At 35.5% G+C, this 27,047-nt stretch overlaps 1 protein-coding gene across 25 annotated transcripts in view; it reads left to right on the top strand.

Annotated features, from left to right (window-relative positions):
- DLG2 (discs large MAGUK scaffold protein 2) overlaps nucleotides 1-27,047 on the top strand; it is a 2,230,265-nt gene that overhangs the window by 1,502,480 nt on the left and 700,738 nt on the right. The window lies entirely within an intron of this gene.

The following is a 27,047-nucleotide window of genomic DNA, read 5'->3' as shown; positions in this document are numbered from 1 at the left end:
TAATCCATTCAACAAATATTTCCTGAGTATTCCTCTATATGTTGGTGATTCTCTGGTGAGGTAGGATTCTTATCTTGAGGAAGAGAAACAAATAACAACAACCCTTGCCCAAAGGTAGAGTAATTGGATCAGTGCTATCATAAAAAATTCAAAAGTTGTACAAGCTTCAATAGGGACACAGTGGAACAAAGGATGATATTTCTTATGAAACATCTACATTATTGTTTTTCTGACCATAATTTCAGCAAAACTGGTCACAATAGTTTAATTTGACCTGTAAAAGACTGTAGGCTATTCCTGTACAGCACAGGACCCAGAACAAACTATGGTGTTTCTTTCTCAGGTAAAATTCTAATAAAATCAAATATGAGGTTTAATCAAAATGTGGAGAATAATTTCAAAGTATTCCATAGAAGACAGAGAGAATTAGTTGCATTCACTTTGCTCTTAGGATGGATGGTTCAGTGTGTAATAACAATGAATACTTATTCATTATTTATTATATGCCAGCCGTTCTTCTAAGCACTCTTTTCACATCTTGACTCATTTAACCCTCACTGTCGGATCCGAAGTTCCTGTTTTAATCATCACTATACACTTCCCATCCAGGCATCTTCTCTCTGTCCCGCTTACGTGTTAGTTTAATATCTTTGAATCTCAGGTCCAATCTAACACCAGGTGATGTGGCTGGGTTGTTTTCTCTTAAAATTGGCCTCCCTGAATCACTATTTAGATCCATGATTGTAGTGATGAATGTTCCCTTCCTAAGCTCCTGCCAGAGTTCGGAGCCAGGGATGTAGTCCTAATTTATTATTCTTCAACGATGACTGTCTAGGATTCCATTAATTATGTTGTCATATAGATATCCCAGTACCACTGTCCAAGAAGTTAGGTGCTCAATAAATTCTATTTGATTAACTGACCTATCAACTACATGTACTGTTAGCCACTTCAGCAGATATAAAAATCACTATTCCATTGATAAAATTCACTAATTTATTTTTAAAGCACACATTTAAATGAAGTAGTTTCTAATGTATAATTTATTATGATTTCAAGTAGGAATATTTCTTTCTTTCCCGAAACAATTTCTAAAGAGTTGGCAGAACCTAAAGAGGAATGTGTATTGTATTCATCATAATTAGGAGTGTTTATATTTGGGGTCCTCTGAGATGTCAATATAGTTCAATTCATAAGAAATATTTGATTTATATTGCCTTTCTTCCCAATTTCTTTTTCTTTTTTCTTGGTTTTTATTTTTTTTTTGAGACAGAGTCTCGCCCTGTCACCCAGGCCGGAGTGCAGTGGTGTGATCTCGACTCACTGCAACCTCCACCTCCCAGGTTCAAGCAATTCTCCTGCCTCAGCCTCCCGAGTTCAAGCAATTCTCCTGCCTCAGCCTCCCAAGTATCTGGGACTACAGGCGCATGCCACCATGCCCAGCTAATTTTTTTGTATTTTTAGTGGAGACGAGTTTCACTGTGTTTGTCAGGATGGTCTTGATCTCTTGACCTCGTGATCCGCCCGCCTCAGCCTCCCAAAGTGCTGGGATTACAGGTGTGAACCACTGCACCCGGACTTTCTTTGCCAATTTCTTCTGATCGAAAAATAAAATATCTCATTATAGAAAAGGCCCATATATTCTTTACATGCATGTACTTTTTTAAAGGACAGATATTAGATGCTGTTAACTTTACTCAGAATATGTTTTAGATGTTGTTGTTACTTAGCAAACCCCAAATTATCTTACCATTATGTGCAGGCCAACTTTCAAAAGTTATCTAGAAGGAAACTCATATACCCACCCACTCCTGCTTACTAAAAATATTTTCTCCTTATAATCTACCTTAGTTTTTACCTGGGGGTGTAGAATATATTTCCCCTTTTCCCTATCTTCCGTATTACATTAGTTTTCCTACTTGTCCGGTGTGCAACAGTAGTATCTTAATGGAATGCTTTGGATTAATGTGTCCTTTTAAATTTTCATTTATATTCTAGCAAATCTGTATAGTGCTATTAGAATGACCCACTTTTATAACAAATGGGGCTAGTTGATAAGAGTAGCCTGGGGAAATTCCAAAATGTTACTCTGTGCTCAGCATTTTTTTTTTTTTTTTTTTTAAGTTTCAGCAGCAGATTTAACAGAAGGTTCTATACACAAATTACAGTTTGTTCATGAGTTGTTTGCCAGAATGTTAAGCTTAACTAAATGTCCACAGTTCTCCCTACCACTCCACTTTCTCTACCCACTTTGTGGCTTCGAGTAACAGACTGTATGCAGTTGTCAATGATTATTTATTAACTGTTAATTGACATCTGTTTCAGGATCCCTGAAACAATTATTTAATGTAAGCTGCTTTTTCCAGCTAAGACTTTTCTTTAAGAAAGTGTCATAAATGGTGTGATAAGGTATTTCAGAAAGTTCTAATTTTGGATATTTGTATTAGTTCATTTGCAAACCAGGCTTTTCTAGTTCCCATGTGTATGGTGTTTTAACTTTGAGGAATTTTGGGCAAAGCTTCTTTAACAAATGAAATAATGTTCTACTGCAGTTTCTAATGTAGTTTTTGAAAGAGTAATAAAAATCATCTTGTCCACAAATCTGGCATTCTTTCCTTTTAAAAGGCAGCTATATACAAATTATTTTTCTTTCTGAGTGCCAGTTAAAATCATACACAGTAGACTCAGAAAGGAAAGACTAAGATAGTCCATTTGAATAATTCTATGTGGAGTCATATCTTGCAAAGTCACAGGAACAATAATTTTCCTTTGGTCTTAAAATTAAAATTTCTGATATGAATGTTTTACACATTAGAAGAAAACACAGAGATCAAAACTCAGTTACCTAAGTATATAAATTCAGAAACTGAAATCCACATAAAAGAAAATCTGATTTTCTCCAGATTGCACATTTGGTAGGCAATAGAGTCAGGGCTAGGATCCAGGTCTTCAGATTCCTAGACCACAAACCAAACTGCAATTTAAATGAACAAAGTTTTAACTTCTTATCCTTTTTTTTTGAACTCATGTTCTTTATTCTTCCCTTAAAGTTATTCAAAGTTTGATCAGTATATATTTAATGAACGTGTTTATTTTGATATGTGCAATACGAATTCACCAGCATTCATTTTTTCTCTTTATCAATAAACTAGTATATTCAACTAGATTTTTAGGATAGCTGGTCCTATTTTTCTGAAATCTTGAGAGAAACTTACCAGTTGACAAGGGAGTGAGAGAAGAGGAAGGAAGTGATTTTGATTGGAAGGAAATGTTGGCCAAAAGGTCACTTAACTATCCTTTCCTTTTAGCTCCAGAACATGGCAGATTGTGCATCTCCAAACAGGGAATGCCTGTGGGCCTCCAGAAGCAGCCCAGGCAGTTGCTATTCCCACTGAATGTATATATTAGCCAGTTTTCTTCTCTGAAAAAGAAATTTTCATGTTCTCAAAACATTAAAATGTCTGAAAATTGTGCAACTCTGAATTACTTCAGAAAACTTATGGATGCAACATGACTTATATAATAAGGAGAAGTTCCAAGAATTATGCTTCTTTGATTTGACTTTTCAACACATGGCATCATCACTAACAATTCTAGAGGGGGAAAAAGACCCAGTAATGCATGGTTTGACTTGGTTTCTGGTTCCAAATCCAACTTTATAACCTTGATGTACATTAAATCGGATGCAATTTGGAAACTACAAAATTTAAACTTTGTAACCTTTTCTAGTCATAGTAAAGTCCTTGTAGTACAAGGAGTGCATTAGATGCTTATATCTTTTTATTTCTGTTTTTATGTATGTTGAGTCACTTATCTGGAATTCTAAATAAACTTCTAGAGTATACTTTACTCTCTCCCCAATTCACTGTTGTATTGACTATTTAACTTTCCGGACTAAGCATGACCACTTGTGTAAGACCTTTATCTGGCTTCTTCCTTTAATCCAAACAGGGCTATATGCATCTTTTATGGACTCTCATACTACCATCTTTCTATCTTGACATTTACCTTACTCTGCTGCTTATACTTCACACTAGTCTCTGAGCTTTTTTTTTTTTCTTTAATTTTTAAGTTCTGGGGTACATGTGCAGGATGTGCAGGGTTATTACATAGGGAACCGTGTGCCATGGTAGTTTGTTGCACAGATCATTCCATCACCTAGGTATTAAGCCCAGTGTCCATTAGCTATTCTTCCTGATGCCCCAATAGGCCCCTCTGACAGGCCCCAGTGTGTGTTGTTCCCCCATCATGTGTCCATGTGTTCTTATCATTCAGCTCCCACTTATAAGTGAGGACATGTAGTTGTTTTTCTGTTCCTGCATTAATTTGTCGAGAATAATGGCTTCCAACTTCATCCATGTCCCTGCAAAGGACATGATCTCATTACTTTTTATGGCTGCATAGTATTCCATGGTGTATATGTGCCACATTTTCTTTATCCAGTCTATCATTGGTGGGAATTTAGGCTGATTCCTTGTCTTTGCTATTGTAAATAGTGTTGTAGTGAACACACATGTGCATGTATCTTTATAACAGAATGATTTCTATTCCTTGGGTATATACCCAGTAATGGGATCACTGGGCCAAATGGTATTTCTGCCTCTAGGTTCTTGAAGGGTCCTCACACATTCACAGTGATTGAACTAATTTACACTCCCACTAATGGTGTAAAAGTGTTCCTTTTTCTCCACAACATTGCCAGCATCTGTTGTGTTTTGACTTTTTAATAATAGTCACTCTGACTGGTCAGTGAGATGGTATCTCATTGTGGTTTAGACTTGCATTTCTCTAATGATCAGTGATGTTGAGCTTTTTATTTATATGTTTGTCGGCTGCATGTATGTCTTCTTGATTTCTGACTTAATTCCATTATTTACCCAACATTCTTGAAAGTTGCTTAAGCAGTAAGGCAGTGGCATCAACCATCCATCCATTGTCCTAAAGTTAGAACTGACCATCTTTGAATCTGCAGTGTTCAATATTTCCAGAACCTGGTAGTCCAAGACATATTTGAGTAGATGAATAAACAAGGAAATTTTATTAGTTAATGGGCTTCACTGCACAGCTTACTACTCTTTGGTGAAACTTTTCTGCTAGTGAAACAGAAATCAGTGACACTTCAAAAGGCTTTCAAAAAGAAGGCTCTGGGTGATTATTGAGGGTATACTCAGGCAAGCCTTACTACAGACTGTCCCCCCGCTTTTTAAAAATAAATAATCACTGAGTCCAGGCTTTTTGCTTAGTGGATGCTTCTTTAGGGATAATCTGGCAAAAGAATAAGCATGTCTTTGCCAAAGCATTCCCGTTGAAGAAGTGGGAGGAGCAAAATAGAATATTTAGGGAGAGCTGTGGCTTTGGCTTTGCAATTTTGAAGCCAGTTTTTATAAGGAATAAGTCTTTATTTTTAACTCCAATATTAGCTCAGTGGGAAGAAATTTTCTTGCAATCTTGGGAAAATTTGCTGAAGTTCCCAAAGATTCTGAGAGAGTCTGGAACCAGGAGGTAAAAAACAAGAATGCTTGCTCAACACCATACATTTATTAGCTGAACTTGGTCAATGTGGTTAAACTCTCTAAGCCTCAGTTTCTTCATATTTAAAGTGGAGATAAAATCATTCTTAATTCATAGTAAGATAATGTATGTGAGAGCATCTGGAGATGCAATCATGAAAACTAATGCTTATTACTTAAAACTGTGACTGTAAATGAGAGGTTAAAAATAAATTCTAAATTGTTAGTTTCCTAAAATTCAGAGTTTTAGATAGACAAGCATATTGAGTATTCAAATGCTTTTCCTTGCATATACCCCCGTATAAACATATACACCTAAAGTGTATAACTATATTTTGAAGTCTAAGTGGCTCCCTCAAGTTTGCTAAAACTGTTTCGTGCTCTGGTAACTGGATCTTGGGTTATAAATGTTATTTTTCATAAGACCACTTTGCATATTTGGATAGAGGCAACTTTATAGGAATCTGCTTTCAAATGGATTTGAATGTTGACTGGAAACCAGAAGCAATAATTGTATCCTATTTGATATTGGGAAAAATTGAAAGCTGTGGGCATTCTGCACAGATTTCAGGCAGTAGTGGTTACATTTTAGAGTCTTTCTACAAATCTCTCCAAAAGAATACATGCCATGTTGCCAAGGCAATTTCCCTTATGCTGAGCACTTCCTATTTTTTAGTCCTGTGTTTAAAACAGTCAGATAAATTAGCCAGGGAATATTCCTGTTCTATTGATTAATGGTTTTACGTAGCCTGAAGGTCTTTACCACTAACTCTCATCCAGATGCCCATCATTACCTTTAACAGACAAGAGGTGTAAAGCAGTCTTTTTTTTTTTTTTTTTTTTTACCCTAAAATCCTGTTCATATGAGCAGATTTTACTGATGACAATACCAGGAATACTTAGCAACACTGAGGGAAAATTTTTCTTGGAGCTAGACATAAGAAAAAATCGGTTCTTGTGAGTGTAAAATGCATTTTCTCTTTTGGTTCTTAGATGTCCAAATTCCAAAACAGCAGTTGGGTGAAACAGTCCTTGGTAAGGTTTGATTTCTAACTCAAACAAGGGGGATGCTTCTTTTATTCCTTGTGATGACAAGGGAGAAAATCCACAGAAGTATACTGCCTCTGAATTTTTATAAGCTCCTTGATTTCAAAGAAAATTGACAAACCACTTTCAAGAGCCTTTACAACTAAATATATGCTCTGGAAGTAGAAACCACATTTTATTTGCCTTCTTTTGTAAGTCTAGATAACTGGAAAAGTATTATCACAATAATGAATATAATAAAGATATACCAGCTCTGTTATTACCAATTTTTAGTAAGAAATAATGCTATCACTTTCTCACTTTATTTCAGCAGGAAATGTCTGCATCTCAATTTTAATTTATATTTATATATACTTATATATTTATATAAAGATATAATATTTAATTTATTTTGTACTTAAAAGTTATCCTTGGGAATTTTGGCAAACTCGTTAAACATCAGTGTCAAGTGAACTTTATTAATGCCCTTAGCACTTACCATACTTCTTTCTGGTTACAAGATTAAAAGCCAGTTGAGATGGACAACTGTGAGAGGTACATAAATCTTTTTAGAAAGATATTTTTAGCGATTATACTTACAGCTTTGCTACCAGCAGGTAATTTTTAGCTACCATTCACTTACCTAAGCTTATTTATTTCTGGTTCAAAAATAATTTTCCAGCCTTAATTCAATGTTTAACGTAATACTACTACTTTAATGAAGCTGATAATGTTGGCAAATCGATTATATAAATATACTGTTTAAAAAATCCATTCTCTTTCATTCTTATTATATTTGGAGCCTATAATGCGAACTGGCAATCTAAACAGGAGGAGTGTTCAGAGACGGATCGTATGCTAACTTATCTAATATTCGTAGAACTCTGTGGGGTATTAGAGGTTGTTCATAATGCCCCTAGGATTTTGCCCAGCCTGAAAGATTTAGGTCTGACAAACTTCAATCTAACAAATATTTATTGAATACCTATTATATGGTATTACTATTAATAATAATTATTTTCTTTCTCTGATGAATTGGCTGCATTATTATAAATGTTCTTTGTCTCTAGTAAGACTTTTTTTGTCCTAAATTCTACTTTGTCTGATATCAGTATAGCTGTTCCAGCTCTCTTAGGTTTACATTTGCATTCATTTTTAATGAAAAATGAATAGATTTTCAGAAACCTGTGGGACAGCACACCAATATATGTATAATGGAAGTACAGAGAAATAAAAACAAAAGAAATGGATAGAAAAATTATTTGAAAATATAAAGGCCCCAGACTTCCAAAAGCTGATGAAAAACATTCATTTACATACTTAAAAAACTCAACAAACTTTAAGCAGGATAAATGCAAAGTGATCCACAACTACACATGTAGTATTCAAATGCACAAAAGTGAAAGGCAAAGATAAAATCTTAGAAACAGCAAGAGAAAACCAACTTATCACAGAGAAGGTAACTACATAAAGTTAACATTTGACTTATCATTAGAAACAATAATGGCCACAGGCAATTGGAATAACATATCTAAAATGCTAAAAGAACTGATAACCAAGAATTTTGGATCCAGAAAAACAATCCTTCAAAATTCAAAGGGAAATAAAGAAAATCCCAAGTAAACAAAAGACTGAATTGTTTTTAGCAGTCTTGACTTAGAAACATTTCCATTGATATATTTCCAAGTTTACTTATGCTTTTTCTTGTCAACTCAAATCTACTGTTGAGCTGCTCTAGTGAATTTTTTTAATTAATAAAATTTTTAAGAGCAGTTTTAGGTTCATAGCATAACTAAATGGAAAGTACAAAGGGTTACCATATACTTCCTCCCCACCTAACACACACACAGGCCCTCCTCACACCTGCATTGACATCCCCAACTGAGTGGTAAATTTGTTACAACTGATGAACCTATATTGACACATCATTGTCACTCAAAGTCCATAGTTAACAGTATAGTTCACTTTTGTTGTTGAAAATTTTATGAGTTAGAAAGTATGAGTTAGTATTTTTTCTGCTTCTCTCTTCTGGAAGAGATTATAGAGAATTGGTGTAATTTATTCATTAAATGATTGTTAGGATTCACCTGTGAACCCATCTGGGCCTGATGCTTTCTGTTTGGGAAGGTTATTATTGATTCAATTTCTTCAATAGATATAAGCCTATTCAGATTGTCTATTTTATATTCTTTGAGTTGTGGTACATTGTGTCTTTCAACAAAACAGTTCGTTTCACTTTGATTATAAAATTTGTCTGCATAAAGTTATTCAGTATATTCTCTTATCTTTTTAATGACCATGAAATCGGTAGTGATGTTTCCTGTTTCTTTTCTAATATTAGCAATTTTCTCATCTTTTTTTCTTAGTTAGCCTAGCTAGAGGCTTATCAATTTTATTGATCTTTTCAAAAAGTAGCCAGGATTTTGTTGATTTTCCATATTGATTTTCTGTTTTCAATTTTCTTGATCTTCCGTAACTTTTACATCTTTTTTTCTGCTTACTTTGGATTTAATTTGCCCTTCCTTTTCTAGTTTTCTAAAGTAGAAACTTAGATTATTGATTTTAGATGTTTCTTCATTTATATACATTCAATGCTATGAATTTCCCTCTAAACACTGCTACTACTGAAGCTTATGAATTTTAATACATTGTATTTTCTATTCTTTTCTTTTCTTTTTTTTTTTTCTTTTTTGAGACAGGGTCTCATTTTGTCACCCAGGCTGGAGTGCAGTGTCATGATCAGTGCTCACTGTAGCCTTGACCTCCTGGGAAAATGATCCTCCTGCCTCAGCCTTTCAAGTAGCTGGGACCACAGGCATGAGCCACCATGACTGCCTTTTTTTTTTCTTTTATCTTTTTTTTTTAGGAGATGGGATCTCCCTATGTTGCCCAGGCTGGATAAAACATCATGTATTCAATTTCATTTAGTTCAAAATACTTTCCAATTTCTCTTCAGATTTCTTCTTTTACCCATGTGTTGTTTAATCTCCATGTATTTCATAATTTTCCAGCTCTCTTCCCATTATTGATTTCTAGTCTAATTATATTGTGGTGTAAGAGCAGACATTGTATCATTTCTATTCTTTTAAACTTGTTAAGGTTTGTTTTATGGCTTGGAATTTGGTCTATACTGGTGACTGTTTCATGTGAGTTTGAGAAGAACGTGTAATTTGCTGTCATTGAATGAAGTAGTCTATGGATGTGCATTATATCAGTTGTTTGATGGTTCCATGGAGTTCAAATATATCCTTACTGATTTTATGCCTGCTAGACCCATCCATTTTTGATAGAGGGGTGTTCAAGTCTCCGGCTACAATAGTGGATTCATTTATTTCTCCTTACTATTCTATAGGATTTTACCCCCATGTATTTTGGCACTCTGTTGTTCAGCCCATACATATTAAGGATTGTTACATCTTCTCCAAGTATTGACTACTTTATTATTATATAATGCCTCTATTTATCTCTGATAATTTTTGTTGCTTTGATATCTGCTCTGCCTGTAATTAATATAGCTACTCCCTCTTTCTTTTGATTAGTGTTATTACCATATATCTTTCTCCATTCACTTACTTTTTATCTATAGTTCTCTTTACATTTGAGGTGTTTTTCTTGTAGACAACATACAGTCATGTCTTGCTTTTTAATCTAGTCTACTTTGAAAATCTTGGCTATTGAATTGATGTATTTTTACCATTGATATTTAAAGTGATTATTGATGTATTTACTACTTGGATTAATATCTGCCATATCTGTTACCATTTTCTAATTATTGTCTTGTTCTTTCATCCTAATTTTGTCTTCCACACTTTTTCTGCCTTTTTTGGTTTTAAGTAGCATTTTGTATTATTTATTTTCTTTGTTAATATATCAATTATACTTCTTCTTTTACTTTTTTGATGGTTGCCATAGAATTTGCACTACACATTTACAACCAATCCAAGTTCACTTTCAAATAACACTCCACCACTGCACAAATAGTATAAGTATCTTATAACAAAGTATTCCCAATTCCTCCATACAGTTTCTTGTATTACTCATTTCACTTCTATATAATCATATGTATATGTAATATGATTATATATATGATCCTTGATTTTCTGAAGTTTGAATGTTATATGCCTAGATGTAATTTATTGGGAGTAGGAGGATTTTCTGTTTGATTGTGTGTTTGTTTGTTTTGGCATTTATTCTGCTTGGTATTCTCTGAGGTTCGTGGATCTGTAGTTTGTTGTCTGACATTAATTTGGGTGAAATCCTCAGTCATTTTGCTTCAAATATTGCTTCTGTTTCTTTCTCTGTTTTGTCTCCTTCCGGAATTTCTATTATGCTTATGTTACACCTTTGTAGATGTCTCACATTTCTTAAATATTCTCTACTGCTTATTTTGTTTTGTTTTGTGTCATGTCTTTTTTTCTCTGTTTTTCAATTTTGGAAGTTTCTATTATTGTAACCTCAAACTAAGGGATTCTTTTCTCAGCCATGTAAGGTCTACTAAAGAGCCCATCAAAAGCATTCTTAATTTCTTTACTATATTACCTCCAGCATTCCATTTTTATTCTTTCCTAGAATTTATCTCTCTGCTTACATTATTCATCTGTCCTTGCATGTTGTCTAGTTTTTTCATTAAAGCCTTTCGTATACTAATCATAATTCAAACATTTCCACCATATTTGACTCTGGTTATGATATTTGTTGAGTCCCTTCATACTGTATTTTTTTAATTTTTAGTATGTCTTGTCATTTTTTGTTTAAAATGACATAATGAACTAAGTAAAAGAGCTGCTTTGAATTGATCTTTGGTAATGTAGTGTTAAGGTATTGGGGAGGAAAGCATGCTTTATTCCTGTGATTAGGTTTCAGCATTTTGGTGATTTTGTCTATCTGGATTGTAAATTTCACCAGTGCTTCTCTGTTGTCCTCCTTACCCCCAATTTTAGGTGAGACAGGATGGCTAGAGGGTCTGGACTTGGGTATTTCCCTTTCCCCAGTTATGTTAGGCCCTGATAAAACCCCGATAGGTTAGGTAAGTAGTTTCTCCTGAGGGAAGCCTTTATTAAGAGGCACTGAATGCTCTAACTTCAAAATGATTCCTTTTCCTCTTCCCTGCCTGAAGCACTAGTAGACTTTCTTCTAATATTCAATATGAAGGCCTCATAGAGCTTTTCGCGGTAAAACTCAGAAAAGTGTGGCAGCCCTATGACAGGTCCCCCTGGAGTTTATGACTCTCAGAGTTGTTCACATTGAGCCTTTAGCAATTCATCAATTATAGTTTAGGTTTTTCTACCCTGGCACTGGTTCCCAAGGAGGTATCTGCCCATTGGTTTTTGCTCTGATAATTGGTGATTCTTTGTGTCTAACTATCTCTAGTTTTGGGGACAGTGATTTGCCTTGTAACTTAACTTCTCTGATGGATCTAACAATAGTAGTTGATTTGTCAGTTTGTTTAGCTTTTTATTTGTTGTTACAACAGAATGGCAACTTCTAAGCTGTTTATGTAGTAGGCCATCAGTCCCCAACTCTAGCAAATTTATTATTTCAGTTTTTGACTCCAAATTTTCATGAGATTTTATTTTATAATTTCAATGTCTTTGTTAATATTTTCCATTTGATGTGTCATTGTTGTCATACTTTCCTTTAATTTTTTAAAATGGCTCTTTTAGTTCTTTGCACATATTTATGGCTGCTTTGATGTTTTTGTTAGCTAATTCCAACATCTAGAATGCCTGAGAAATAGCTTCTATTTATTGCCTACTTTCTTATTTATGGATCATCATGCTTTCCTTTTTTTGCATGTCTCCTATATTTTTTTAAAAACTCTAACATATAAGATAAAAGCAATTAGAGATTCTGATTTGCCCTCTTCTCTCTTACTGGCTCCAGATTTTGGGGGTTTTTATATGTTAGTTTAGTCACATGCTATATCTGTAGATTCTGTTTCCCCTGCAATATATAGCTCCTGATATCTCTGATGAGTCTGTCTGTTGTTGTTGTTGTTGATGTTGTTGATGTCTGGCATTATAGCAGTGCCTTTGGATCAAGGTAGCTAGATGGTGAGCCAGTGATTGGTGAAAGGTTTTGCTGAAACACCTTGAGCCAGTAAGCCTTCCATCCTTCACCAATGGATTTGTGAGTGGGCCAGGGAATGTGTTTACATTCAAGCAGCTTACAACTTGGCCTGAGATTTTATTTTCGAATAGGCCTTCCTTTTCCTATCTCCTGTGCATTTGTGCAAGGTCTCACATTCAGACAGGGATGTGTTGATTGCTAGGACCTTCTGTAGTCCCCTGAGGATATGCATGACCTTTCATACGCACTCAAACTTCCAGTCTGCCATGGAAATATAGGAGCTCTCAAAGCCTAACATACCTCTCTAAGTACCCAAATTGTTCTGTTAATTTCTGGCTACTGTAGACAGCATGTTGACTGCACCAGCCAGTATTGTAACCTTAGACTACTTCCATTTTTGCTTTCTCTGATGTTTGCCACAGAAATCACTATTGTTTTCAACAACTATGCATGGGATTTTCCCACATTCTGCTCCAAATGAAGTTGGTCCCCTCTGGCAGTAAAGCTGATGGTTTTCATAGCATTTTCTGCTGGTAGAACTACTGTACCCACAGAATTTTGTGGGATGAGGAGAGATGGGGCAATGCGCAGCCCCAGACTGGAACAACACAGAATCTCACCGTTGTTAACTAACGTTCAGCAGTTGTTTTTTTTTTAATCAATCATTTTTAATCAATCATTTTGCTATATGTCCTTAGTCAGTTTTCAAAGTCCAGAAATGGCTATTGTTGACAATTTCCACCCAGCTTTAAAGTTGTTCTTTGGGGACAGGATTTGCTGAGCTCCCTATTCCACCATTCTATAATAATAATGAACAGTGTAATAATAACATTTATCATGTGCTAGACTACTGTTCCAAGTGTTTTACTAATTTATTTAATTTACACTAATTTACTAATTCATTTAATTTACACTAATTTACTAATTCATTTAACCTTCACAACCCTTGATATTCGTTTTAACCCCACTTACAGATGAGAAAACTCAGGCAGATATATCACAGCTTTTAACTGGCAGAGTCAAACGTAGGAAATGTTTCTAGAGTATGAGCAGTTGAGAACTGTGCTTTGCTTCTTACTTCATTTATAATCCCTAACAACCTTACTGAAGTAAGTATAACTAGTATCGTAGTTTACTGAGGAGGAACTCAGGCTATGTAACTTTTCTAAAGTCACAAAAATTAATAAGAGGCCAATTTAGGATTAGCTTACATGTCTGACTGAATCCAAAGCTTGAGCTGATATTTAACACAGCCTGATAATATAATCAGAGCAAAAAGAATCTACAGAAGTAGTCTATAAACACAGAGAAACAGCATTAGCAGAGCCTGGCCTATCTATGTGTGTGCATGCATATGTGTGTATGAGAGTGTGTAGGAGGACTAGAGAAAGAAAGGCAGGGTTTGTGGTGGTATTAGATGGAAGGAGAGGAGAATCATGGAAGATTTTTTTAAAGGCTGAGTAGGAATTATACAGGGAAAACTTGGCAAGCAAAATGATCCTAAGCAGAAGATCATTAAGAAAAAGAAGAGTATGATGAAAATAAAATTTTAGTTTTCTTCCATCTCTTCTCCCTGTCCTACCAACTGCTTTCAATCCTTGGTGCTTTTTGCTAAAAGTTTGTTGTCTGATTAACATTTGTTTACTATATTAAAAGTGTATCTGTAGTTTAGTTAATACAATGCAAGTGAAAATTTTTCTGGTACCCTTTTGAGTCTTCCTGTTCCAAGAAGATACAAAGAAAAGAAAAGAGAGAGAGTGAACAAGCAAGCAAGCAGTGGTGAGCTATGCTTAAGCATGCACTGTTAGAAACTTATCCTATCAGCGTCCTAGTTCACGCTGTGACAGGATACTTAAAGGTCAACAAAGAAAGGTGTCCAGAGATAGAGAAATTCTATCTCTGGGACTTCTAGAGATAGAATTGGTGCATACAACTCAGAGTCCAGAATGCCTTAATCTGACTAGCTATTATAATAATCACAACTTCAATATGTGTGACCCCTTTCAAACTCCTGGATCAAGTCTGAGAAACACTAATAGATATGTAGAAATTTCTACATTTTTCTTTGAAAAATATATTGCTTATACTTTTTTGTCACTTTAGACTTCTAAGTTAATTGAATCTAACAGAGAAAAACAGGGTAAGTCAAGTCTTCTGTATGAATATTGAACACAACTTCCCCGTGCATATATGTATGTGTATATGTGTATATATACATATACATGCACTAAGCGGTAAAGCTTATATGTTATATATGAAATATACTTATCTATAATTATATGTAAATATATATTATATAAGCTTTACTGCTTAGCATATAGTAAATCTTCAGAAATATTAACTACAATTATTTAAGTTTTTTTCTAGGTCTGCTATTGGCATATTTAATTTCTGCCTCTTCATCTTTCTTAAAAGAGAACAGTGTGGCATGTATGTACATGTCTGCTGGGGGAGGGGGATAGTAAGTGGAGGAAACTGATGGCTATTGCTTGCAGGAAATTTTTTAAAATATCGAAATATATACAGTCATTATAAGAATCCAATGCAATGATGTATGTGAAAATAGTATGAAAATTAATAATACTGTTATTAGCATAGTCTAAAAATGTTAGATATAAACAACTTTAAACCTTACCATTTCTATGTTATCAGCTGGGTTGGACATGGGGTAGGGGGCAAAACCTATTAATAAGCAGTCCTTGTCACGGTCCTAAAGTACTTTGAAAAAGGTGAAATAAAAATAAAGCAGCAGAATGCTTTCCCTTAGTAGCTGATCTGGAAATATTGGTGTGACCTTTGTTGTAACAAGCAGCCTGGAGCATTTTTCCAAAATCACAGAACTTCAGATGAAAGAGCAGGGCGATGTGGCTCTATAGCTCTTTTTCCAAGGTTGTGAAGATAGTGATGTGCTTTTTAAATGGGATGAAAAGAGATTATATGAGATAGCAAAGAAGGTGGGGGTAGTCACTCAATAAATATTTGTTGATTGATGAATTGATCTTGAAAGCTGCTGAAAGGGTGACCTATATTTAGATGAAAAGGGATACAGCTCATTGTTAGCAGGATTTGAAGTAAAATGATTAGAGAGAAATTAAGGCAGTTTACTCCTTTGGAAAGTGACAGTGGTAGGATTTTTGAATAAAAGGGATTTTAAAGATATACAGCAAGTAAAAAATCTCTTAGCATAAGAGTCAATCCATTTATTTCTTCAATAGCAATTTATAATGCGGCTACTATGGGCAAATATAAGTTCAATTACAATAGGTGTCATAAAAGAAACACAAATCTAAAAGATAGTGCCCCATCTGTGCAAGAGGACAGTATGTCAGGGAAGAGAAATGACAATACAAGAAGCTGGCAAGAGGAAGACCACAAGTATAGTAAGAGAGGTGCTCTGCTATGTATGACCAGAAAGAAAAATTAGTGTTTTAATATCAGATACTGGATTCAGACACTAGATATTTCCATTTCTTTCTCCATCCTTATAGGCACTCGTTTGCTAATTTTGTTCAACAAACTTATATTGAGCATATACTTTCCGTCACTAAGTAACGATGAGGATGAACAAGATTCTCCTAGTTTCATGTTGCTTGTGAATGCATAACCTTGAAAAAACTGTTTAACTTTGAAACTAGCTTCTTTAATAGTAAAATCAACATTAAAATGCTAAGCTCTCAAAATTGTTATAATTATTAGATGAACTTAAGGTAGTGTCTGGCATGTAGTACATATTTAACAAAATACAGTAGTAGCAATAGTAGCAGCAGTAGTAATAGTTATCATTTTTATTATTATTAGCATTTTTCTGCAGATAACAGAGTTATGATTTCCAAGGTATCGATAAGAAAAATATTTTTGATTTAATGGACAAGACAGTCTTTGGTTGGTAAAAATGGAAGCTTGCCACACCCCCAGTAGAACGCAGCTCCGTAAAGGCAGAGGCCTTGTTTTGTTTACCACTATAGCCCTAGGACCTAACCTCACACGTGGGAAATTTTAGGCATTCAAAACTATTTTTCTGCATTAATTAGAATTTTAATAAACATAGATTGAATTAAGGTATTTAAGGCAGCGTATGTGGCATTAGTAAAGATACCAAAGGGAGGAGGTGTTCAGCACAATTGCTTGGTTAGAAAATGTTTTTGAAGATGAGAAACAGGGTATTTAGCTAGAAAGGTAGGTTGGGGACAGGTGGTGGATGGCATGAAATGTTCTCTGGGGATTAAAAAATTATTGCAGCTACTTGAGCAGCAGAATTCCATGATGAAACATTTTAGGAAAATAAACCTCTAAGGATATGAAGAATAGATTGATGTTGAAAATCAATAGGGGAATAAATATTTTTAGGAAGTTATACCAATGTTCTTAAGAAAGTGATAATTTGGACATGAAATAGGATGGTGGGAATTGATAACAAATGTAAAGAATGTATATGACAAAAAAAGAATCTCCTTAACAGAGATATAAAGTAGACTGGTAGACTGAAGGAAATTATGGTTACAATTAAGCAAGAGGATCAGTTCTGTTTTAGATGTATTGAGACCAGGGCAATACTTAAGTATTTACTCAGAAAAAAAAAAAGCGGGGGGTGGGGGGTGAAGTGACAACTCAGGTAGATTATAAAAACAACAAGGGATAGAGCTTGGCAAATATTCATATCTGGCACGAGTAAAATAAATGATCGTCACTGCTGTGGACAGAGCAGTAGGGAGGAAACTAGCAAGGATAGAACCTGTGATGGAAGGGAAGGGAAGGGAAGGGAAGGGAACTTGCAAGTGGTGGGTGGTCACTCCAGTGCCAAATACTATATGAAAGCCAGGGCGAATGAAGACTGGGAAAGATCGTTGTATTTAAATGTGAAAAGGCTTTTGTTGATTATTTTGGGTTCAACTTTTGTGTAATAGTGGAACACAAAACAAAAACTGCAGAGGACTGAGGAGAGAGAGGGGATGAAGTGGAGAACATTGATATTTTCCCTCATGATACAGTCATATTATACCCAAGTAAAAGAAAATATTCTTGACTATCTGGATAGATCACCATATTTGTAAAGTCTCGTCTTTTGGCTTAGCACTCAGTTTTTATTTCCCTAAATATTTTGGCTATGTGCTTTGAGTTCTTGATTCTTTTGGACACTTGCTGGCAAATGACCACATGATTTGCATAGACAGGTGGTGAGGTGAGAGAGGAGATTTGTTGGGAAAAAAACCTTGTGTATCATGATGCCTTACAACCATTGATCAATTGTGTTCTTAAAGCCATTTACTGTTCTCAGAGAGCATGTACAAACTCATGAAATATTTAAACCCAAAGAACAAAACAGCCTGCATCAGGCTGGAGCCAAGTGAATGCATTAAAACCACCTGTTATTCTCCATCCTGCACATGGTGCAAAACAAGGGAGCAAAGCTGAGAGAAAATGGGCTCCTTCCAAATCAGGGGCAAATCCAGTTTTGCACATGCTAAGTAACTATATTTGTTCCTTTGTTACAAAAGCCTTTAATCAAGACAATTTTGTATATAGAAAATAATTATTTTATACATATAAGAACCCTAAGCTATTTTTCTTTTTTTCTTCTGACAGAAATACTGATAAAAATTTATTACACTTTTATAGCTAATAGTTACCAATTACAAAAAAACCTGTGCTTTCTAATTAAAATAAAAAAAAAACATAATAGTTATTAAGTCTGTGGTTATTTTTCTAGACCCAAAGTTGTGTGTGTTATAAATACTTCATAACAAAGGCAGATAACATTTTTTAAAAGAAAGTTATTTAAGGGCCTTGCACAGTGGCTCACAGCTGTAATCCCAGCACCTTGGGAGGCCAAGGCGGTTGGATCACCTAAGGTAGGAGTTCAAGACCAGCCTGGCCAACATGGCAAAACCTCGCCTCTACTAGAAATACAAAAATTAGCTGGGCATGGTGGCAGGTGTCTGTAATCCCAGCTACTTGGGAGGCTGAGGCAGGAGAATTGGTTGAACTCGGGAGTTGGAGGTTGCAGTGAGCCGAGATTGCACCACTGTACTCCAGCCTGGGCAACAGAGCAAGACTCCACCTCATAAAAAAATAAATAAATAAATAAGTACGAAGAATGGAACAAATTATAGTATACTGATTTAATTTTTTTATGTGGTAGAAGCTATAATTTAGCATTTGCTGAGCTCAGAAGTTTTTTAATTAAGATTAGAAATTTTAACTTGAAATTAGAGTTTACTGGTAGAACAAATTCAGGTGAATAATAGGAATAGTGGTCTTACCAAACTCAGAATCTTAACTAAGAATATCAATAATTGTTTTTATAGCTTGTGAGTGTTTATTTAAAAGAAAGGAATAATGAACTATGATGAGTTTTTTATAATACTGCATATTTTAAACCAGCCTCATTATAACTTCATAGTATTCATAAAATAACTAGATGTATACTTTACATTAAAACAGGTTCTCAACAAGGCTTAAGCAGAAAATCTTTTGCTTACTACTAAGTGTTTAAATAAGTAATTTTGACACTTACACAAATGTGTGTAATTCATAACAAAGATGGATTCTAACAGCTTGTAAGTGCAGAACTGTTATGGAATCCAGGTCTTTTAGATTCTAGAATCTAAGCTTTTAATTTCTGTGTGATAATGTCTCATAACTTGAAAAAGGTGCCTGTTTTTGGTCACTATCTTTAGTGAAGATAGTCTAGGAGAAGGGACATTAGTTAAAGAAGGTGATGGACAATCTAGTTGTATTAATGCAAGCCTCGGGCTTTTGTAATGTGTCTTGTCCTATTTAGAGCCTATATTCTGATGGAATGCCTTTCACTTTTTCAGCACTCAACTGATTTTCATATATTCAGCAGAGAAAAATTTGACCCAGCAATCCCAATACTGGACATCTACCCAAAGCAAAATAAATCATCATATCAAAAAGATACCTGCATTCATATATTTATTGCAGCTCTATTCACAATAGCAAAGATGTGGAATTAACCTCAGTGTCCATCAGTGGATGACTGGATAAAGAAAATTTGGTACATGTATGCAATGGAATACTATTCAGCCATAAGAAAGAATGAAATAATGTCTTTTGCAGCAGTAAGGACAGAACTGGAGGCCATTATCTTAAGTAAAATAACTCAGAAACAGAGTCAAAATACCACATATTCTCACTTATAAGTGGGAGCTATATAATGTATGGAATGATAAACATTGGAGACTTTGGAAGGATGAGAAGGTGGGAACAGAATGAGGGATAAGAAATTACCCAATAGATATAATGTACCTTAAGTGATCCTTACACTAAAAGCCCAGACTTCACCACTAAGCAACATATCCATGTAACAAAACTGCACTTATACCCCTTAAATTTATACAAATTTTTAAAATGTAGTGAAATATGATAAAAAGATGGAAATAAAGAACATCAGCCTCCTCAAGTTTTTTCTTTTGGATTGAAGTATAGCAAAACTTTCTTACCTTTTTTTCCTTTTTAGAGAGAAGCAGCTACTTATTCTTTCCCCCCAGAAACCTGAGATCTTTGAGGAGTAGAAATGGAAAACATGCTAATAGTAATGTCCTTGAGTGGAGCCAAGATGGAAAGTGATACTACTATTTAGTTTCCTCCCTGTTGAGGCCTTTTATAGATTAAAGAGAAGAGATAAGACAGAGATATTCAGTTGTCAGAGAGATACCACCTGGCAAAATTATGGGTTGCCAGCTAGGATCTTTAGAATAAAGAGTAATAGAAAACTCGCAATAACTATTGGTCAGGTGCAGTAGATGGGAAGAAAAGCCCTGTTGCTAGAAGGTCAGAGCTGGGAGGGACCTCAGAGGTTATCTGTCTGCATGAGAAAATTAAAGCATCATGACAAGCCCAAGGTTATACCTAGCATGTGAAATCACAGACTCAAAAGTACAATGCAAGCATTTGGACTCTAAGGCCAGTGCTCGTTCCAGTAGAACATTCTGAAGATGTGGTTAATATTGCCGCCTCTGCTTTGATAGGCCTGCACATTCTCATGAACACCTGCCTATGAATATACTCAGCTCATCCCATCTCCTCTATGAAAACGTTTCTGACTCACTGCCGGTAAAATCACCTATTACCTCCTTTATGTCACCTGTGCAGCTGCTGCAGTCTATAGACATCTACCATAGCACTGGTATCGCTTTGTTACATGTTCCCATTCAGTTGTCTCTATCTGCTAGACTGAGTTATTTGAGGGCAGGAACCATATTTCACCCATCTTTGTATCTCCAGTGCTTATCATTATACCTAGTACATGGTAGGTACTAAGTATTAATGTATTCAATTGATGTTTTAATTTATTCAGTATTTAAGTTGGAAATTATTTTAAAAATTTGCAAAAATTTCCTGAGATGGGAGGATAAATTCAAGCCATATTTCATGGGAAAGGGCAGCTGTTGTTAGGGGCTGCCCATACTTATGTAAAGATACGGTTTAAACACAACTCAAGTTTTGGAGTTCATAGGTGACTTGGGTCTAAAGATTTTTTTGGAGACCTACTATGAACAAGGCATGGTTCCAGAAGGTACAAGGGCAAAAAAAGGATAATATACAACCTGTGCTCTCATGAAGATGAGGATGTAGGAAATGCTATGAGAATAGCCGTAAGAAAGTGAGTGCCAATAGCAGAGCAACATAATGATCAATCCTGGGCAAGGGAATATTTTTTTAAAATGAAGAGTGAGTTTACAGAAGATTGGGAGAAAGTTTAGTTGAGATTTTTTTTTTTTTTTTTTTTTTTTTTTTTGAGACTCTGTTGCCCAGGCTGAAGTGCAGTGGTGTGAACTCAGCTCACTGCAACCTCTGCCTCCTGGCTTCAAGCGATTCTCGTGCCTCAGCCTCCAGAGTAGCTGGAACTACAGGCGTGAGCCACGACGCCCAGCTAATTTTTGTATTTTTAGTAGAGACGGGGTTTTATCATGTTGGCTATGCTGATCACAAACTCCTGACTTCAGGCGATCCACCTGCCTCAGTCTCCCAAAGTGCTGAGATTATAGGGTTGAGCCACCACGCACGGCCAAAATAATATTTTGAGTGAAGGCCACATTTACCTAATTTGAGAACAAAAACTAAGGTGATTCCTACACACAAGGCAGTGTATCTTAGATTGGTTCAAGAAAAAGATGTTTGAGTTAGGAAAGGCTTTTAGTGGATTTTATAGAAAAAGACAAATTTGTTTGCTTAAGTTACGTATTACTGAAGAAATTAGCAAACATTCAGTATGTGATAAAATAAATTTTGTGACCCTTATAGATTTGTATCCAGAACTAATAATAATAGCTCTCATTATTGAAGATCTACTTTGTGCCAGACTGTTAACATGTGTAGTATTATTTATTCCTACCAAGAATTTTATGAAGTAGGAACTGAGAAGACAATTGTTTGGGATTTTAGCTGAAATTTCTTTAATCACTTAAGATGTGTGATAATTCATATAAATTACCTAATTCAATCCTTGCAATAACCATAGGAGAATCAACTATTGTTTGTACCATTCTGCACATAAAGAAATTGAAGTTTTAAGAGATTAAGAAAGTTGCCCAAACTCACACTCATCAAAAATGTTGGAAAGGGGATTCAAATCCATCTTTTCTTACTCTGGAAGCCATGTTTTTACCTACCGAGTATCATACTATGTATAGGGTCAAGTGTAAAGAGCAGTAATGCATCATGACATATTTACTATAACAGATACTCCAAAAGAAGGGATGGATGAATATTGGCAAGGTACTAAAAAAGAGGAATGCAAATGAGTGTGTGTGTATGTGTGTGTGTTGATTTGCTGCAGCATTTGATGATGGTGTGACCCTGTAATTCAGGGCTTCTGAGAGGAGCCAGTCTCAGAGATGAGGATAAATAAACAAGGAATGGTAAAAGGCCTGGGCCCAGTAGCCATGGCATCCCCATTAGCAACCAAGGTCTTCTTTGAGTGGATCAGGTTTAAGCCATCTAAAAATCTCATGTATTGATTCATTGATTCATCTACTTGTTCACTACATAGTCATCATTGCTAGCCACTGTAATATATGATGCATCTGTGGATGAAGCAAAGTGGCATTGCCCCACCTTACTCTGGAAGTGACAAGAAGCCATAAGAACTGGTGGTCCCAGTTTGCATGATAATCACTTTCCTCCCAAAGTTCAGTTGTAGTGCTAGATGCTAAAACAATAATAATCAGAGGTATACCTTGTTTACTATATCATGATTACTTATAATAAGGATAATTAGTACATCATCTATCATATTCTCTACTACTGACTTAATCTATGTAAACGACAAATAGTAAATAGATCTGCACATACCTTGCATGTGGCAATAGTGGCACTGCAGATTTAGTCTACCTCTATATTTTAAATATTAGATATCACACTTGTATGAGGACTTAATATATTTGTGTTTTGGTGCCTCTTTAAAGGTTGTGTGTTTCTTTAGAATATGGCTATATCTTAAAATATTTTCTCAGTATCTGTCACTGTTCTTGGCACTTTATGCATGCTTAATAATTGCTCTTTGGGTAGAATTGTGTTTAGTCTAAAAAATGAAGGCTTTGATATCCTTGTTTCAGCACTTGTTGTAATATGTGACACAGGGACATATGAAAATTTATTTATCTTGGGCCAGCCATGGTGGCTCACACCTGTAATCCCAGCACTTTGGGTGGCCAAGGTAGGCAGATCACCTGAGGTCAGGAGTTTGAGACCAGCCTGGTCAACATGGTGAAACCTCATCCTTACTAAATATACAAAATTAACTGGGCATGGTGGTGCATGCCTGTAATCCCAGCTACTTGGGAGGCTGAGGCAGAAGAATCACTTAAACCTGGGATGCGGAGGTTGCAGTGAGCCAAGATCACACCTTTGTACCCCAGCCTGGTTGACAAGACTGAAACTCCGTCTCAAAAAAAAAAAAAAAAAAAAAAAAAAAATTATTCATTTTGGAGTTTAGTATATCCTTAGCCTTAATGAAACTACAAAAGTGGCAAAGAACAAACAAAAAAAATCAGAGCAATTATTATTTAAGATTCCAATGAAACAACATTAAACTATGGATAGTTCACATTTGTTATTTATGGAGAACTCTTTTCAGGAGATAAAAATATATCTCAAAATCAAATTATATCATCATCCAGGCAAGTGGTTACTATGTCACTAAAGTAGAAAAAAAAGGCAGTAAAATTACCTAAAAGCTGTTGGAAAAAAACAAATATTTAATGCATTCAACATTCATTAAATTAGAGCTTTAAATACCAAGTTTAAATTTGAGTGGGCTGTGGGTCACTCTCTTTACTTAACTGTCATATGATTCTAGGAAGGCTACATGCCCAGAACAGTACAGGACAATGTGTGGTATTAGTTTGATTTTCCGGCCACCAGAGAAATCTACCAACTGTCACCACAGAACCATAAAGTTCATAAAAATCAAGTATCTTAAACACACACACACCACATACACACACACACACACACACACACACGTTTTTCAAACACTGGAAAGTTTAATCTATTTGACTGACTCTCCAAGTCTATGAAAATGTCAATCCTCTTATTTTTCTAGTTCTCAAAGTGGACAGGAGGCCGTGACAGTTAGGGCTAGAACTGGAATAACAGAGCCCCCAACTGTGAAGTTCTCTGGGCCCCAAACTATCAGTAGCATAAAACATGACCAAGGTACTTAAATATTACTGTAAGTGTTTCTGTACAAGAAAAAAATGGATTCAGCAGAACTCTTTTCAGGAAAAGAACTTCATGAATTGAAAATCGTGTCGATAACCTGATCGGGAATACAATGAGACACCAAGGAAAGTTCAAACAGCAATTGATTGTTTGCAAACCAACCAAAAATGATGGGAGCCATTTACAACAGTTTTGGTTTTGCTGAGTGAGGATACACAAGATTATAGTTAGGGGTGAATTACTGTAGATACCTCTTGGTGTTTCATCACTCAGTAAGCAACCACACCACTCTAGAGAGTTTATTTAGAAATAAAGTTGAAATAAGTATTTAAATACTTATTGAATACTGTACTGGTATACTGGTTTGAAAAGTCACTAAATTTTCACAAATTAAGATGGAGGTATACTTTTTGGTTTTTTTTTTTCTTCTTCTTTTTTTTTTTTTTTTTTTAGACAGAGTCTCACTCTGTCACTAGGCTGGAGCACAGTGGCACGATCTAGGCTCACTGCAACCTCTGCCTCCCAGGTTCAAGCCATTCCCCTGCCTCAGGTGCATGTTACCACGCCCAGATAATTTTTTGTATTTTAGTAGAGACAGGGTTTCACCATGTTGACCAGGATGTTGTCAATCTCCTGACCTCGTGATCTGCCTGCTTCTGCCTCCCAAAGTACTGGAATTATAGGCATGAGCCACTGCACCAGGCCCTATGGGGGTATTGTTAAGTTCTTTTGTTCTGTCTCATTCTTTCCCTCAAGATATTTGCCTTTTCTTGTCTTGGGAGTCCTTTGGCAGAACATAGACCACGCTCTCCTTGTAATGAGAGAATAGAGATTAGGGCCTTTCCAATGTCTTTTCTGAACTCCCTCACTGGCTCCTATGATTCCATGCTTTAAATGCTCCTCAGGTAAAGGTTGAAATGATGCCTCACCTACGCTAAAAACCCTTCATGCTTCTATAAGTTCACCAAAGCTTGTGGTAGACATGGGATGCTTTGTCGTCATTGTTGTTTGTTTTGTTTTTGAGTCGGGGTCTTGCTCTTTCACCCAGGCTGGAGTGTAGTGGTGCGATCTCGGCTCACTGTAACCTCCACCTGCCAGGTTCAAGCAATTCTTCTGCCTCAGCCTCCAGTGTAGCTGCAACTACAGGCACGCGCCACTATGCCCAGCTAATTTTTGTATTTTTACTAGAGACGGGGTTTCACCATATTGGCCAGGCTGGTCTCGAACTCCTGACTTTGTGATCTGCCTTCATCAGCCTCCCAAAGTGCTGGGATTACAGGTGTGAGCCACCGGGCTGGGATGCTTTGTTTTAAAAGAAAAGTTACATTCCAACCTTGATGGCATCTTCCCTCCTTATGAAAAGAACCTGGATACTGTTGAATTAGACAAATGATATTATTTTCTTTAGTTGAAAATGAAAGACCCATGAGGTAAATATAAGCCTGCAATAGTTTATGTAGCTGACTGGGGAACTTTGGAATACCAATTAGGCTATGCATATGTAATATTTCTAAAACTCTAAGAGTCAGCATTTATGATCCTAGAAATGTCAAGCATAGCTTTTGATAGGCCACAACTATGCAATGGATGCCACTAAAATATTCCTGTCTTTTAAGCACTTTCTAACAGAATTTCTTTGACTCTGAACCTTTAGACATTTATTATTAGAGGCGTGTTTTTCTCTCTTGGAAGTTATTTTTTCTTCCCGGTTTGCAGCACTTTAATAATGCGAAGTGATTCACTCTACAGAAGCACTGAAGCAAAGAAAAGCCTCATGGAGCCATACTGAGGGAATGAAAACATATCTCGTTAATTCAGCCTTCCCCTTTCGTCCTCTTCCTATCGATCAAAAAAATTATTTTAAAAATCATTCATTTGGAAACATACATATACAAGGAGTTTGAAATCTGTGTGTGTGTGTGTGTGTGTGTTTTTTTTTTTGCCTATACAAAACAAAACCCTCTAGAAAGCTACTGAAGCTTTCTGACATCATCAAGTTCTTTTCTGTGAGTCATTAAGTTGCTGAAGCCTAGAAAATCAAATTTAGTTTAGGGCTGCTTGATAATGTAGTAAAACAGTAAATTGTGATTCACCAATTAGTTCATGTAATTAGAAAATCAAAAACAAGCTCTGAGTGGGTGGTGGACACACCTAAGTAAAGTCCATTGTCATTGTCATTCTATGTGTTCACTTGTTATAATTTTAATAACACCTTTAGGTGATGATACTACATTCAAATATTTTTGTGAAAGAGAATCCACAAATATCTGTGTTTATAAATTACACAAGTAAATTAATTACTTAGTTCAGTCACTCATTTGTTCACTATCTTTTCCTTCATTATTTTCTTTCCAGGCTCTGTGTTAGGTCTATCTGGGCCTTGCTTGCATAGAACTCTTATTCCCTGGTACTGTGTGTAAATTCTTCAAAGATAGAAAAGTAAATGTAAGCTAGAATCCTACAAAAAGGATGGCTTTATAGTTAAAATGTAGTCCTTCTGGCTGCTTCCTAAATTCCAATGATGTTGTCAGGACACGTATCAGAAATAAGAAACAATCAGTTTGAGAATTTTCTTGCTTAGAGGTTTTGCCTGGTTGAGAAGAATTATGTGATAGATAAAAATGAGAAAGGAATAGTTTTTAGATTATTTTAAACCAATGTTTCATAAGACCTCTGTGCACATTGGTGGAAATCTAAGGTGTCTGGCTGTATTTAAAATGTATTTCTCTCCGTAAATTCAAATCAATACAAGGA

The sequence above is a fragment of the Macaca thibetana genome, chromosome 14 (genome assembly GCF_024542745.1).
Source record: "Macaca thibetana thibetana isolate TM-01 chromosome 14, ASM2454274v1, whole genome shotgun sequence".
Taxonomy (NCBI): Eukaryota; Metazoa; Chordata; class Mammalia; order Primates; family Cercopithecidae; genus Macaca; species Macaca thibetana.
This window is presented reverse-complemented; position numbering and strand designations above follow the sequence as displayed.